This window comes from Schistocerca piceifrons, chromosome 1 (assembly GCF_021461385.2).
Source record: "Schistocerca piceifrons isolate TAMUIC-IGC-003096 chromosome 1, iqSchPice1.1, whole genome shotgun sequence".
NCBI classification, from domain to species: domain Eukaryota; kingdom Metazoa; phylum Arthropoda; class Insecta; order Orthoptera; family Acrididae; genus Schistocerca; species Schistocerca piceifrons.
The window spans coordinates 805,925,942-805,938,603 of record NC_060138.1 but is presented as its reverse complement, the minus strand read 5'-3'; positions in this window follow the sequence as shown (position 1 = coordinate 805,938,603).

The following is a 12,662-nucleotide window of genomic DNA, read 5'->3' as shown; positions in this document are numbered from 1 at the left end:
GTTAGAACTAGTTATATCTAACCTAAGGATTCGAACCTGCGATCGTAGCGGTCTCGCGGTTCCAGACTGCAGCGCCTAGAACCGCACGGCCACTTCGGCCGGCTCTTGTGTCATCATATGCAGCAAAATCTACAGCAAAAGCAATCGTATTTTTTGGTAGGAAATCTTATTGAACAGATACGAACTTTAACAGTGAAGAAGTTTTCAGACACTCGATGGGAAAGTGGAGTGGAGAGTGTCAAAGCTATAAGGTAGCAGAAGAGAAGTAAGATATGCCCGTCTTGAAGTGAGCAATAGCACTGATGAATCGAAAACATAAGAGCGAAGCACACTCGCTTACTGTGAACGAATTAGAAAAATTCGAATTTATTGTAGATTATAACACCACCTTTCCTCTCCAGGTGGCTGACTAACTAAAGAATTACCGTGTTGTTGATGGTTTGATATTCATTTGGGATAACGCATTGAATCCGAAATGAATGAATTACCCAGAAGAAGTCAGGTGCTGTCATAACTTGATTGTTATTGTGCGATTTACATCGCTCAGTAACTATCGCAAAAACAAAAAATGCACAAAATAATGTGGAAACTAGCTAGTGGAATTTTGGTCCGAAATGATGAACTAATTTTGACTCTGTTTGGAAATTACTGTAAATCAAAGGTCGCCAGCTCACTTAGTATGAGCGAAATCAGTTAAAACTCTTGACTTTGAAATTAAATTACCTTACTATTGTAGCATGTTGGCAGGCGTGAACAGTCGCAAAGGCCCTGACTCGCTCTCATTATCAAAACACAGTGATCACCCACAAAATTTCAGTCATGGGCAAAAGCAAAGTTGCAACTATGTCATGAAATTAATTACTAGTTCTGTACACTACCAGTCACGTAACAACTGAACTGCGTTTCTCACCATAATGCTAACTGCTATTAAACTGTTTTGCAAAAGATAAACTTTTCGAAAAGAATAATTTCAGTATTTAAATTGACTGTTCTACAGTAATAACTGGTTTTCAAATTGATTACAGAGTTCGCTACTTTGACTTAATTGTTACGTAAATTAGTTCTCATCAAAACTGCCTGAACATGAAGTATTGTTAAATATACTGTTTTGTCAAATTACTTATCAATAATCAGCACTTCATTAGCAAATCTAAAAAGAAATGAAATGACCATATGGCATTGTTGGCCAGGAGGCCTCATCCGGGGAAGTTCGGCAGGCAAGTATGAGTCTTCATTCGGCCCCACAATGGGCGACTCGTGGGCCGGTGATGAGCATGAAATGACACCCAGTCCAAGAGCGGAGAAAATCTCCATCCCAGCCGGGAATCGAACCCGAGCCGGCTGCATTGGAGACAAGCACATTTAGCTAAGCAGTCGGACATACTTTCAGTTCATTAATGACAAACCTGGTTAGTTCTGGATACGGAGAGGATTCTGTCACGTAGTTGTTTCCACTGGTTATTTTGCACACAGGAAATTATTAAAACCTGTTAACATCACAATACTATATACAACATACCGGTGTTTATAGACTTCATTTAAATGCACATAGTTAATATAGCAGGAAGAAATTTACATGTGGGCACTGTGTTGTTCTGTTACAAGGCGTTGTCATATGTATCTTTAATGTTATTGCAGCAAGTAAAGCATTTCAAGCAAAAAACATGCACGTGAAAAAGCAACTAAATCTCTCGAAAGTTTAGTGAAGTTTATGAAGAATTCCCGTGAAGAAGGTTTTCTTAACGCGCAGATAACTGCGAAAGTAGCAGCTAAAAGTTTACAGACTGAACAGAAACTTCAAGGAAACAGACTTTCCAAGAAGATAAATCAATTTAGTTATGAAAGTGACAACATGGTTTACAGAACACAACTTCCAGACGAGAAATACAGAACTGATTTTTTTTTCTCCTCTGTCGTTTACACAGCATTAAGAAGTCCGAAAGAAAGGTTTGGGCAACTGGCTAAGTCTTCCGAAAGCTCTTTAGAAAACTTCAGGTCTATACAATACGAAGAACTGAAAATGCTATGTGAAAAACTTGAGAAACAGCTAACCGTTAACATAAATGGCGGATGTTCAACAGACATTGTTGCATCAGAACTATTGACAAAAATCAAGGCGCTCAGAGAAATGGCGCACAAGGATATGAAAACTCCTGTGTTAACATTGAAATACTTAAATGAAATTGGAATTCCATTTCCCAACACTTATGTTGCCTACAAAACTTGGCTAACCGCGTCAGTGACCGTCGCCTCCTCTGAAAGGAGATTTTCACGTTTGAAGCTGATGAAGAATTATTTCAGGAGCAGCATCTGACAAGAACCCCTGTCTTCTCTTGCCATGTTTTCAATGAAACAAGATGTGGTTTCAAAACTGAATTTTGTGATATTGTTGATGAAGTTTCTCGTCAAAAAGCATGGACAATGTTTTGTGTAAAGTGTGAAAAGCAGAAAACCCTTACTGTCCATAACTTACAAAGCTAAATGTCATGTGAATATAGAGTACGGTAGTGTTGAATACATTTAAGAGTGTATCGCGCACAATATCTGTGAACCTTATTTGAATTTCATTCAATTGGAAGGATTCTCATAAGTAAGTTAGTTTTTTGCAATTTTGTCATATGATGACATTTGGAGACCGTGGCTGTTTTTGAAGACAAATGTTGATCATGTTAGGACAGCAACCAGCTACAGTACATAGACGATAAAGTAGAAGAAGAACAAAAGATAATCCTATCCAAACACAAAAAGAAAATTGAAGCCTTAAAATCTATGAACAATCCAGAGTTTGATAATAACAAACAGCTAAGCCAACACAAATTTTTTGATAGAGTCATTAATACAACTGATATCCAATTTAGCAGCAGTGAACTCACTTTGTTAAATAAAGGTCTGAAACATAATATTGGAACAAAACTCAATAATCACAGTGTTAAAAACCTCATAGCCTGCACAAAACTTGCTTGTGACACAGCAAAACTAGACACATGTGAGAAAAATGCAGTTGCATACAAGACAAATAAACTGATAATGAAACAACTTCAAACAAATAATACCCGCAAAAACACTGAACTTAAAGATTTGAAAAATATTAATAGCAAACTGTCTGAAAGTAAAGCACTCATAGTAAAAGCTGACAAAGGAAATTCTTTAATCATAATGCATGAAAGGGAATATGTAGAGAAAACCTTGCAATTTTTCCATAGCAACAATATTACTGAAATAAAGACAGATCCTACAGTAAAATTCCAAACTAAACTCCGAAAGCTACTACAAAACTATAATTTTTTACTGAACAAATATGAAATACGTAACTGCATAACAATGAATCCCTCGGCACCAAAACTGCATGCACAGCCAAAGGTTCATAAAGAAAATTGTCCCATTCGCCCAATTGTTAACTCAAGAAACAGCCCTGCATACTTCATAAGCCGTAAATTAAAAGACCTCATTACCAAATACTATACATTTGAAAATAACTACACCATACATAACACACATGAACTCATAAGCTTAATTAAAGACATCCACATCCCACCAACAGCTAAATTAGCATCACTAGACATAGTCAACCTGTACACGAACATCCCTGTAAAAGAGACTATTAATATTATAAGAAACAATCAGCTTAAATATAAGAAAATTAGTGTTGCAGAGATCTGTGAACTCATAGAAATACTTTCACTTATTCTAGACCATAATTACTTTAGCTTCAACAACCAACTGTACCAACAACATGATGGTTTGGCAATGGGAAGTAGCTTAGCTGGGATATTGGCTGACATTTACATCAACCATATAGAACAAAAATTCTTTTCTGCCAAGCAGCACATCTCAAACAAAATAATATACTACAGAAGATATGTTGATGATACAATACTGCTTTTTGATGGTACAAGCAATGAAATAGATACATTAGCAGCAGAACTTAGCAAAATGCACAAAAATATTAAATTCACAGTTGAACATGAAACTAATAAAAGCATTAACTTTCTTGACCTGAAAATTTGCAATAGTAACAATAAACATCAATTCAGTATTTACAGAAAACCTACCACCACAGATGTCAGTATTAGCAACTCATCTTGCCACCCCCGCCAACAAAAAATGGCATATTTCAGAACGATGCTACATTGAATTAAAAAAGTACCAATGAGTGACACAGACCAACAAAATGAAATCAATATAATTAAAACAGTTGCTCAGAATAATGAATATAAACCCACAATAATAGAAAAACTCCACAACAAAATGCAGACAAAACCCACAGATCCACTTCACAGCAGTCACTTCAAGCCAAATCAGTGTGCCACTGAAGCCAAACCTAAATATGCTACTCTCCCATACATAGGCCCACTTTCATACCAAATAGCAAACTTATTTAAAAAGAAGAAAAATATTCCACAAAAAATAAATTACAACAAAAAGTGATACATGATGTAAACACCTCCAAGAGTCCCTACCGTAAATCAGGAATATACAAACTCAAGTGTGATACATGCCCAAAATTCTACATTGGACAGACAGGCAGAAGTTTTGAAATTAGATATAAAGAACATATTGATGCCCTAAGACTTGGTAACTTGAACAAATCAGCATTTGCAGCCCATATTGCTGAAGAAAACCATTCAGTGGGTAACATTGAGGACAACTTATAGATTTTACATCTAACAGAAAAAGGGGCCACTATGAATATATTAGAAGAATTAGAAATACACACACATAAAAATTGCACCCCAGACTATACCCTTAACGAACAAACAGAGTTGGCTAACGCCCCTTTCCTGAAAAATTTCCAAAAATTACTTTCCAGCCTCCAAAGCAAATAATATTAATACGCCTATCTGCAGATCAAATAGAAAATTTATATGTTACTATAATTCTCATGCTGCCAAATGTAATAAAATAATGTACTATTTTACCTATACAGCTCTAGACATATATATATAAAACTTTATAATTAAATTAGCAATAACAGATTTATATATATATATATTTAAAAAAATATATTCAATCTCTCTACACTAATGTAAAAGACATTACAGTTTTGTAAAAGAGTATATGATCCTTTCCAAACATAGGACATCATCGTCAAATGTTACGATATATCATAGCATCTGTGACATCCATATGTTTGTAAGCTCTTTGTATGTACCAAAACATGTGGTGCGTGGTTGGAATGAACTCAGTGTACAGTGAGAACAGGCGCGGCTCGTAATTAAAGGCTCTGAGGCGGAGCCGCCCCAAAATATATGTTAAAGTAAATTTCGCAAGAACGTATTACATAATTTAAATTATCAGGACGAATTTCGCATATTTCCCGTTCCGATTAAAATAACGACGGTCAACATTTTTGGAACTGTTTGTATCGATAGATGTTTTCCGAATGGTTAGTAGTGTTTAGGCTGCGCCTTGAAACGTCCGTAAGCTGCATGTAGTAGCGGTTTGGGGGCGTGGCTTCTACAAAGTACTGCTCTTTATGGGCGACCCGAAGGCTCAGGGCTTGCAGCCTAAGGGTGTCGTACCAACCACCACATATTTTTCAGGTTCCACTATCTATGTAATAAAGGAATGTAGAGTGGCCGAAACTTCGCTATCCAATCTCTGTCTCTGCATATCTCTACTACGCTTCGATGCGTCATTAATCGACATTTAATATTATTGTTTTGATAATGTTTTACATAGTTGTTTTGTTTCTGCTATTGGCTATTTTATCCACATTTAGAATAAGTTTGCAAATATCCCGCCAGAGTGCACTACACTACAGTAACGTACCAGTACTGCCATCTAGCGAGAGTTTCATAAGTGGTTAGAGGACAAAACGCGCGAAATTTGTCCCATTACTTTACCTTCCTTGCTTGCTGATGCTGACTGCTTTTGTTGATACCGTGTGATATTAGCAAGTTTCTTTTTCGGAGTATATTTTGCAGGATTTTAGTGAGTTTTACTTGCTGGTGAATACCTGCAACATACCGCGAGTGTGAAACAAGCGCAATATGAATTCAGTGTGCAAATTAATAGGTAAAAACTTGGAACACGGCCATAGGATGAAAGTGAAAGAACTTGGTGCTTCCAGACCCGCATTAAAGATCTCTCCGAAACGCGTCTTTTCATATGATTTGCTGCAAAGTGTCAGAAAATGCAATAATGACGTATAAAAACAGTAACCAAAGATTTTAACACGAAGTTAGCTTCTAATGATATTTAATACCTGATTATAGAAGATACAGTACGTAAAATTATGGGTAGAGCGTGATCTGCCCACCCCCTCCCCCTGAATTCTTAGTTGTTTACGTCAGACTAATCTGTAGCGTAACCCGAGGTCTATGTTGGCTCTGATCAATAAATGCCACAGCCTTCCCCCGTATAGAAACGACGAGCCGCGCCTGAGTGAGAACTATTACGTGTGCAACAACGAGGATGCAGCGGGAATGCATTTACATCGATTGGATGAACGTTATAGAAACAGTCACTCGAAACCGACGTTTCACGACAATTAATCTGTAAAAAACACACCAAATGTAGAAAGAAAGCGTGTAAACCGTCTGATGATGAATCGCAACGATTCGAAACCGGTAACGGTTTCCTTTGAATAAAGGAACTCAAAGTAAATTTGTGGCTGGTTGCTGTCCTAACACGATCAACAAGTTAGTTTTTATTACTAACATTTTATTAATTACCATACTCACAAAGATTCTTTCTCATATGAATTATTCTCCAATCACAGCAGTAGGTCTGCTGTAGTAACAGTCTCTTGATCTATCGGTACTAAGTCAACGACAAACCTCACAATTCATTTAAAGGTGGCAAAGGTGTATCATCTGTGTGTATCGTCGCTCGGCTAAGGCTGCATTCACAGTGTCGCCAACAACTGTCGCCAGAGGTCGGCCGATAGCGTGGTCATAGTGTCTCCAGTTTCCTTCGTCACTTTTTGGCAAGGTCAAAGGAGGTCAGTTTACGTTAGCATCTATTCTAAGTGCGAAGTAGGTAAGATTTTGACCTCTTAGGGTGGGATGGATACCTTGACCCCTCTGTGTTTGGATACGAGTGCTGCATAGCCACTTCTGGTATTAAACAGACGCCAAATGCATGTGAATGGGCTTTCCTGTTTAGTAAAGAACGTGGCGAGTACTATACACTCTGCCCTCAGTTATCGGAATAATCAGATAAGTTTTATGAATATATGAGATGACGAGAGAAACGTTCTGTTACACTCGAGATAATTCGTGGTGACCTTGAAAAGCAAGTTATAAACGTCTGTATAGCTGTATTTGCTTAAAGTTGTGCAGACGTACGTCTATTAACCTTCAATGACTGTCGTTTACCACACGAGTGAAAGACAAGCATAAAGTGTAGCACCAGATACTCTGATAACATGCAGCACTTAAAAGGGGAAATATGTACTGGTACCGTACCAAATTTGCAAACCATTTCATATTAACAGAATCACTACCCTACTGGTATAAAACGCCAGTAAGCAGTAATAATAGTTTGTAGACAACTAATGATGACCTACCACATAAAAGATCTGTTGCAGTAGCTATAAGCATGTAAGACACGCCACCCGCTTCACTTGATGAAATTTTTTTTTGAAGTTATGACCTATGCCTAAAGTTTCCAGTAAAGATTTTGCCTGCTTGAGGTTTTGAATAAACCTGCGATTTCAGTCCATAGATTTCGAAATACATCCCGATTATGATAATGTCATACTTGGGATACCACAAACTCGCTCCTTCTGGGACTAAACTTTCCAGTTTCTCACGTGAACGTTGGTCGATTTGACCGAAGGAAACGAATTGATCCGAGTTTCACCGATTGTCGTCCGGAGTCTTACGATCGGGAGATAAGATCGGCTAGCAGTAGTAGTAGTAGCAGTAGCAGTAGTTTATTCATCCAGAGACAATTTACATTGCATGGATTTCGTCAAAAAATACATAGTATATATATATATACACACACATATATATAGGGTGAACAATACTATACAAAATACAGATGTGCATAGTAGACTACATAACATCAGACCACATTGAAATAGCATGTACAACTTTGATTATTTACATTGATCTACGAGAAAGACTTTTTACATGGAATGCACAGTTGATATTTAGATATAACACATACAATTCTAGCACTTTTGTACATATTATTTATTTAGATCATAGCAACAGTCAGATAAAAATCACTATTGGCACAGAGTACATAAATATAATTGTTTAGTATAAAGCTATTCCAGGTATTCTTTTACACTATAATAGCAGTTGGTCATTAAAAATTTGAATACTGCTTCTTTAAATGAAGACATTTTTTTTTATTTCTTTTATCTTTACCGGTAGTTTATTATACAATCTGCTTCCTTGTATGTTTGTTTGTTTCTGCGCCAAAGCCTTGTTAACTCTTTTTATATGAATGTCAATGCACTTTCTTGTGTTGTAAGTATGTAGATCCGAGTTGGATTGGAAATTGTTAATATTTTGTTTTACATTAATTGCGCTTTTCTGTATATAGAGGCATGGTTGGGGTAGAATATTCAGCTGTTTAAATAATTGCTTTGAAGGAGTTAGCCTTGAACTGTTGGTAATTATTCTAACAGCTCGTTTTTGTAGAGTGAAGATGGTTTTGAGATTTTTCTTACTATGACCCCAGAAGATGAGGCCATAGGTAATAGCAGAATGTATATAAGCAAAGTAAACAGCTCTGCTACATTCCCTACTACATACAAAGCTAATAACGCATAAAGCAAAGCAAGCAGAGCTTAACTTAATGCGAGAGATACAGGTTATGGGATTTCCAGTCTACATTTTCATCTATATGTACATCTAAGAATTTTGTGGTAGCAACTCTCACAATTTCTTTATTTTGTATTCTGAGATCTAGATCAGAGTGTGGCTTTGCTTTCCTGTAATGGATATAATTAGTTTTAGAGATATTTATGGTTAATTTGTTCACTTCAAACCAATTTTGCAAATATTGTATAACTCTGGTTGCAGATGTTGGCAATACCCGGTTTATGTCAGTTACTACAATGTTTGTGTCATCCGCAAACAGGGTTATATGAGTACCATTTACTGTAATCTTGATATCATTTATGTAACGAAGAAATAGTAGAGGTCCTAGAACACTCCCCTGCGGTACCCCTATTGGCACAGTCTGAATATCCGATCTGTAAACAATACTTTGGTTTTTACTGTTTGTTGTTGCAATTTCTACTACCTGTTTCCTATTATGGAGATATGACTGAAACCACTTTTTAGCTACTCCTCGTATACCGACATATTCTAATTTGTCTAGTAGGATATCATGTTGGACAGTATCGAATGCCTTTGAGAGGTCCAAATTTATTCCTATTGTACTGTTGTTCTTATCTAGCCCCGTTACAATATTTTCAATGAATTTGGTGATGGATGACTCTGTACTCATTCCTTTGCGAAAGCCGTGTTGGTTTACAGACAATAGATTGAATTTCTCGAGGTAATTTGTAATTCTGTTTTTCATGACTGTCTCTATTACTTTTGAAAATACCGATAATAAAGCTATTGGTCTATAGTTTCCCACTTCATGTATATTGCCCTTTTTATACAATGGTTTTACTTTTGCAAATTTTAATCGTTGTGGAAAGACACCTTCTGAAAATGATATGTTTATGATGTGTGAGAGTGGGTCTGATATGACACTAGCACATCTCATCATGACTGAGCAAGGTATCTCGTCAATCCCTGAGGACATTTTATTCTTCATTGTTTTTATTATTCGATTAACTTCCAATTTGTTTGTGGGAGGTAGCAATAATGAATTAACACTTTGTTCTTCTGGGATTGATGTTCTACTAATCTTAGAACAATTTTTATGCAGATTGATTGGACTATTTATGAAGTAGTCATTAATGTAATTCGCTAAAGTACGATTTCTGACTAGCACACATTGATCATCTTTTAAAACAAAGTCATCTGGATTTCTAACATTTTTGCTTGGGCCTATTTCTTTTTTTACTACGTTCCATATAGCTTTCGATTTGTTTGCTGACCCAGCAATTACACTGTCATTGTGCCCTGTCTTGGCTTTTTTATCACCTTCCTGTAAATTTTCTTGTATGTCTTAACATAATCTGTGAAGTGTTCATCTTGGTTATCTTTTTTGAGTTGACTGATATGTTTTAGTGTTTGATTAGATACTCTAATAGCAGGTGTTATCCACTGGCTTGTGTTCCTAGGCATGACATTGATCTTTGTGAGCTTTTTTGGGAAACACATCTCAAATAGAGGCATGAATGTACTAGAAAAAGCATTGAAACTTTCCTCGGTTGTTGTTTGTGCAAAGACATCTTCCCAGGTTTCATTAGCTAACAACTGGATGAAAGTATTTACTTTTTCTGTATAGAAGTGCCTTTTGTATCCCCACTTATAATTTACTGCCTTGGGGATAGAGTAATTTATGTATGTTAATAGTGTATTGCGATCCAAAAGACCTAAGTTTATGTTTAGTGGCTCAGTGATACCATTCTCCATATTTGATAAAATATTGTCTAAAAGAGAAGATGACAGTTCTGTTATTCTGGTGGCATCTGTAAAGAGTGGTTTCATGTGGAAGCTGCTGAGTATACTCAAAAGCTGTCTTTTTTCATGACTTTCAGTTAACAGGTTAATATTAAAATCTCCACATAAAAAGAATTTCACTTCATTACTATAAAAAGTGTTTAATTCTGCTTCTATTTTTTTGAAGAATGTTTTTGTCACCCAGTGGAGATCTATATACTGTTATGACAACTAGTTTTTCACTCTTATCCTCAGTTTTTAATTCTATGGTACATGATTCAAAATGTTTTTCTATATTTAGATGGTCCAATTCTGTTTTCACTTTGAACTGCAATCCTACTCTAGAGTAAATGCATACCCCACCATTTTTAAAAACACTTCGGCAATAATGTGTTGCTAAATTAAACTTGCTTATATTTATGAGACTTAATTCACTAGCCTTGCACCAGTGTTCAGATAAACAAATACAAGAGACATCAGCAAGATTATTTAAAGCTACTTCTAGATCTAGTGCTTTGTTTCTGAGGCATTGAATATTCTGACACATTATCCTGACTGTTTTGCAATTATTTTTTCTTTTATCATTACCTGGTAATGTGCTGCTTTTTCCATAGTAGTTGTGACTTATCTGCAAATTTTCTTGCTTATTTGTCACAATCTTTTCCATTTCTTTGTGTGAAGCCATAAAAAATCCTTATTTAATGATGTAGATGTACCTTGTCTTTGACTCCTCCTTAGGCAGTGTTGTGTTGCTGCAACTGTTGTTGATGGTTTTGTTGCTGCTGCTACTGTTGTTGTTGGTTCAGTTGCTGCTGCTGTTGTTGCTGCTGGTGCTTCTGTGGCCGGAGGTGGTGGTGGGGGTAGTGGATGTGGTGGTAGTGGATGTGGTGGTGGTGCTGACAGGATTCTTCATGCTGTTGCTGCCTTTGATTCTTTTATTGGCACTATTTCTGTTGGTGGTGGATCTGTTGTTGTAGTATCTGTTGGTTTTGCCCTGTAATTGATGATGCCTGTGGTTTGCTTCCTCTTTTCTGCCAGTGACTGTAGTGGAACTGCTACAGTTGTTGACACCATTTCTGCTTCTGTTGCTTGTGCTGCTGCTGTTATTGGTCTTGTTGCTTGAGCTGGTTCAGATGTTGCTGGTTTTGCTGGTGCTGCAGTTGTTACTGAATTTGATCGTGATGCTGTAGCAATTTGTGGTTCTGCAGCTGCTTTAGTTGTTGTCTCCAAGACAGATTCACTTCGTCCATGGTTGCTTCCAGTAATGTATTGGTAGTTCATTACAATGGCGGGTACTGACTCATAGATACTTTGTTTTTTATATGGTTCTAACGTTTCGTAAATTGCTTTGCACAGAGATGACTTGCCTCTTCTATTCACGCGCATGCCATGTTTTGTAAAGCTGCATCTATCCAAGAAATCGACTGATAGAAATCTTATGTTTGGGTACACTTTACACGCTGTTTGTATCTGTTTATTTGCTTCCTTAATTTCGGCGTTCACACATGAAGCAGATATGAGGTCATGCCTATGTGGTATAGCCCACCAATAACAGTTACTTTTTGGTTTTCTATCGAACTGAGGGCACTTTTGAGACTGATAATAGCGTTAGCTAATTCGTTACAATACACGTCATTTGCTCCTCCAATTGATACAACATGACGATTTTTGCTGTCTTGTTTGTCCAGTAAAACGTCCCTAATAATTTCCCGCATTGATGCTCCTGGTTTCACAAGACTGCATACTTTCAGATCGTAATGGTTTCGTAGTACTTCCGCCAGTCAGCGTCCGTGGCTATCTGAGTAGATATTTAACTCAGAGAGATTTCGTGAAGTTTTATTATTTATTCTTGGAGACAAATATTTCACTTGGGCGCAGATTTTCGCTTCGCTGGTATGCATTTTCTGTTGAAATTCCTCGATCTCTGCGTGTTTTCTATGTGAGGCCTGTCTTTGTAGTTCGTTAGTTAATGAACTTCTTATTATTTTTGCTTCTTGCAGTTCGCTTTTATACTTTAATATATCAGGCTGTAGGTCTTCTTGTGTTAAGGCCTCAATTTACGGTTTAAAATGCCGATCTGTTAGCAACGTTGCATTCTGCACTGATCAATTTTTTTTCAATGTCGTCTACATA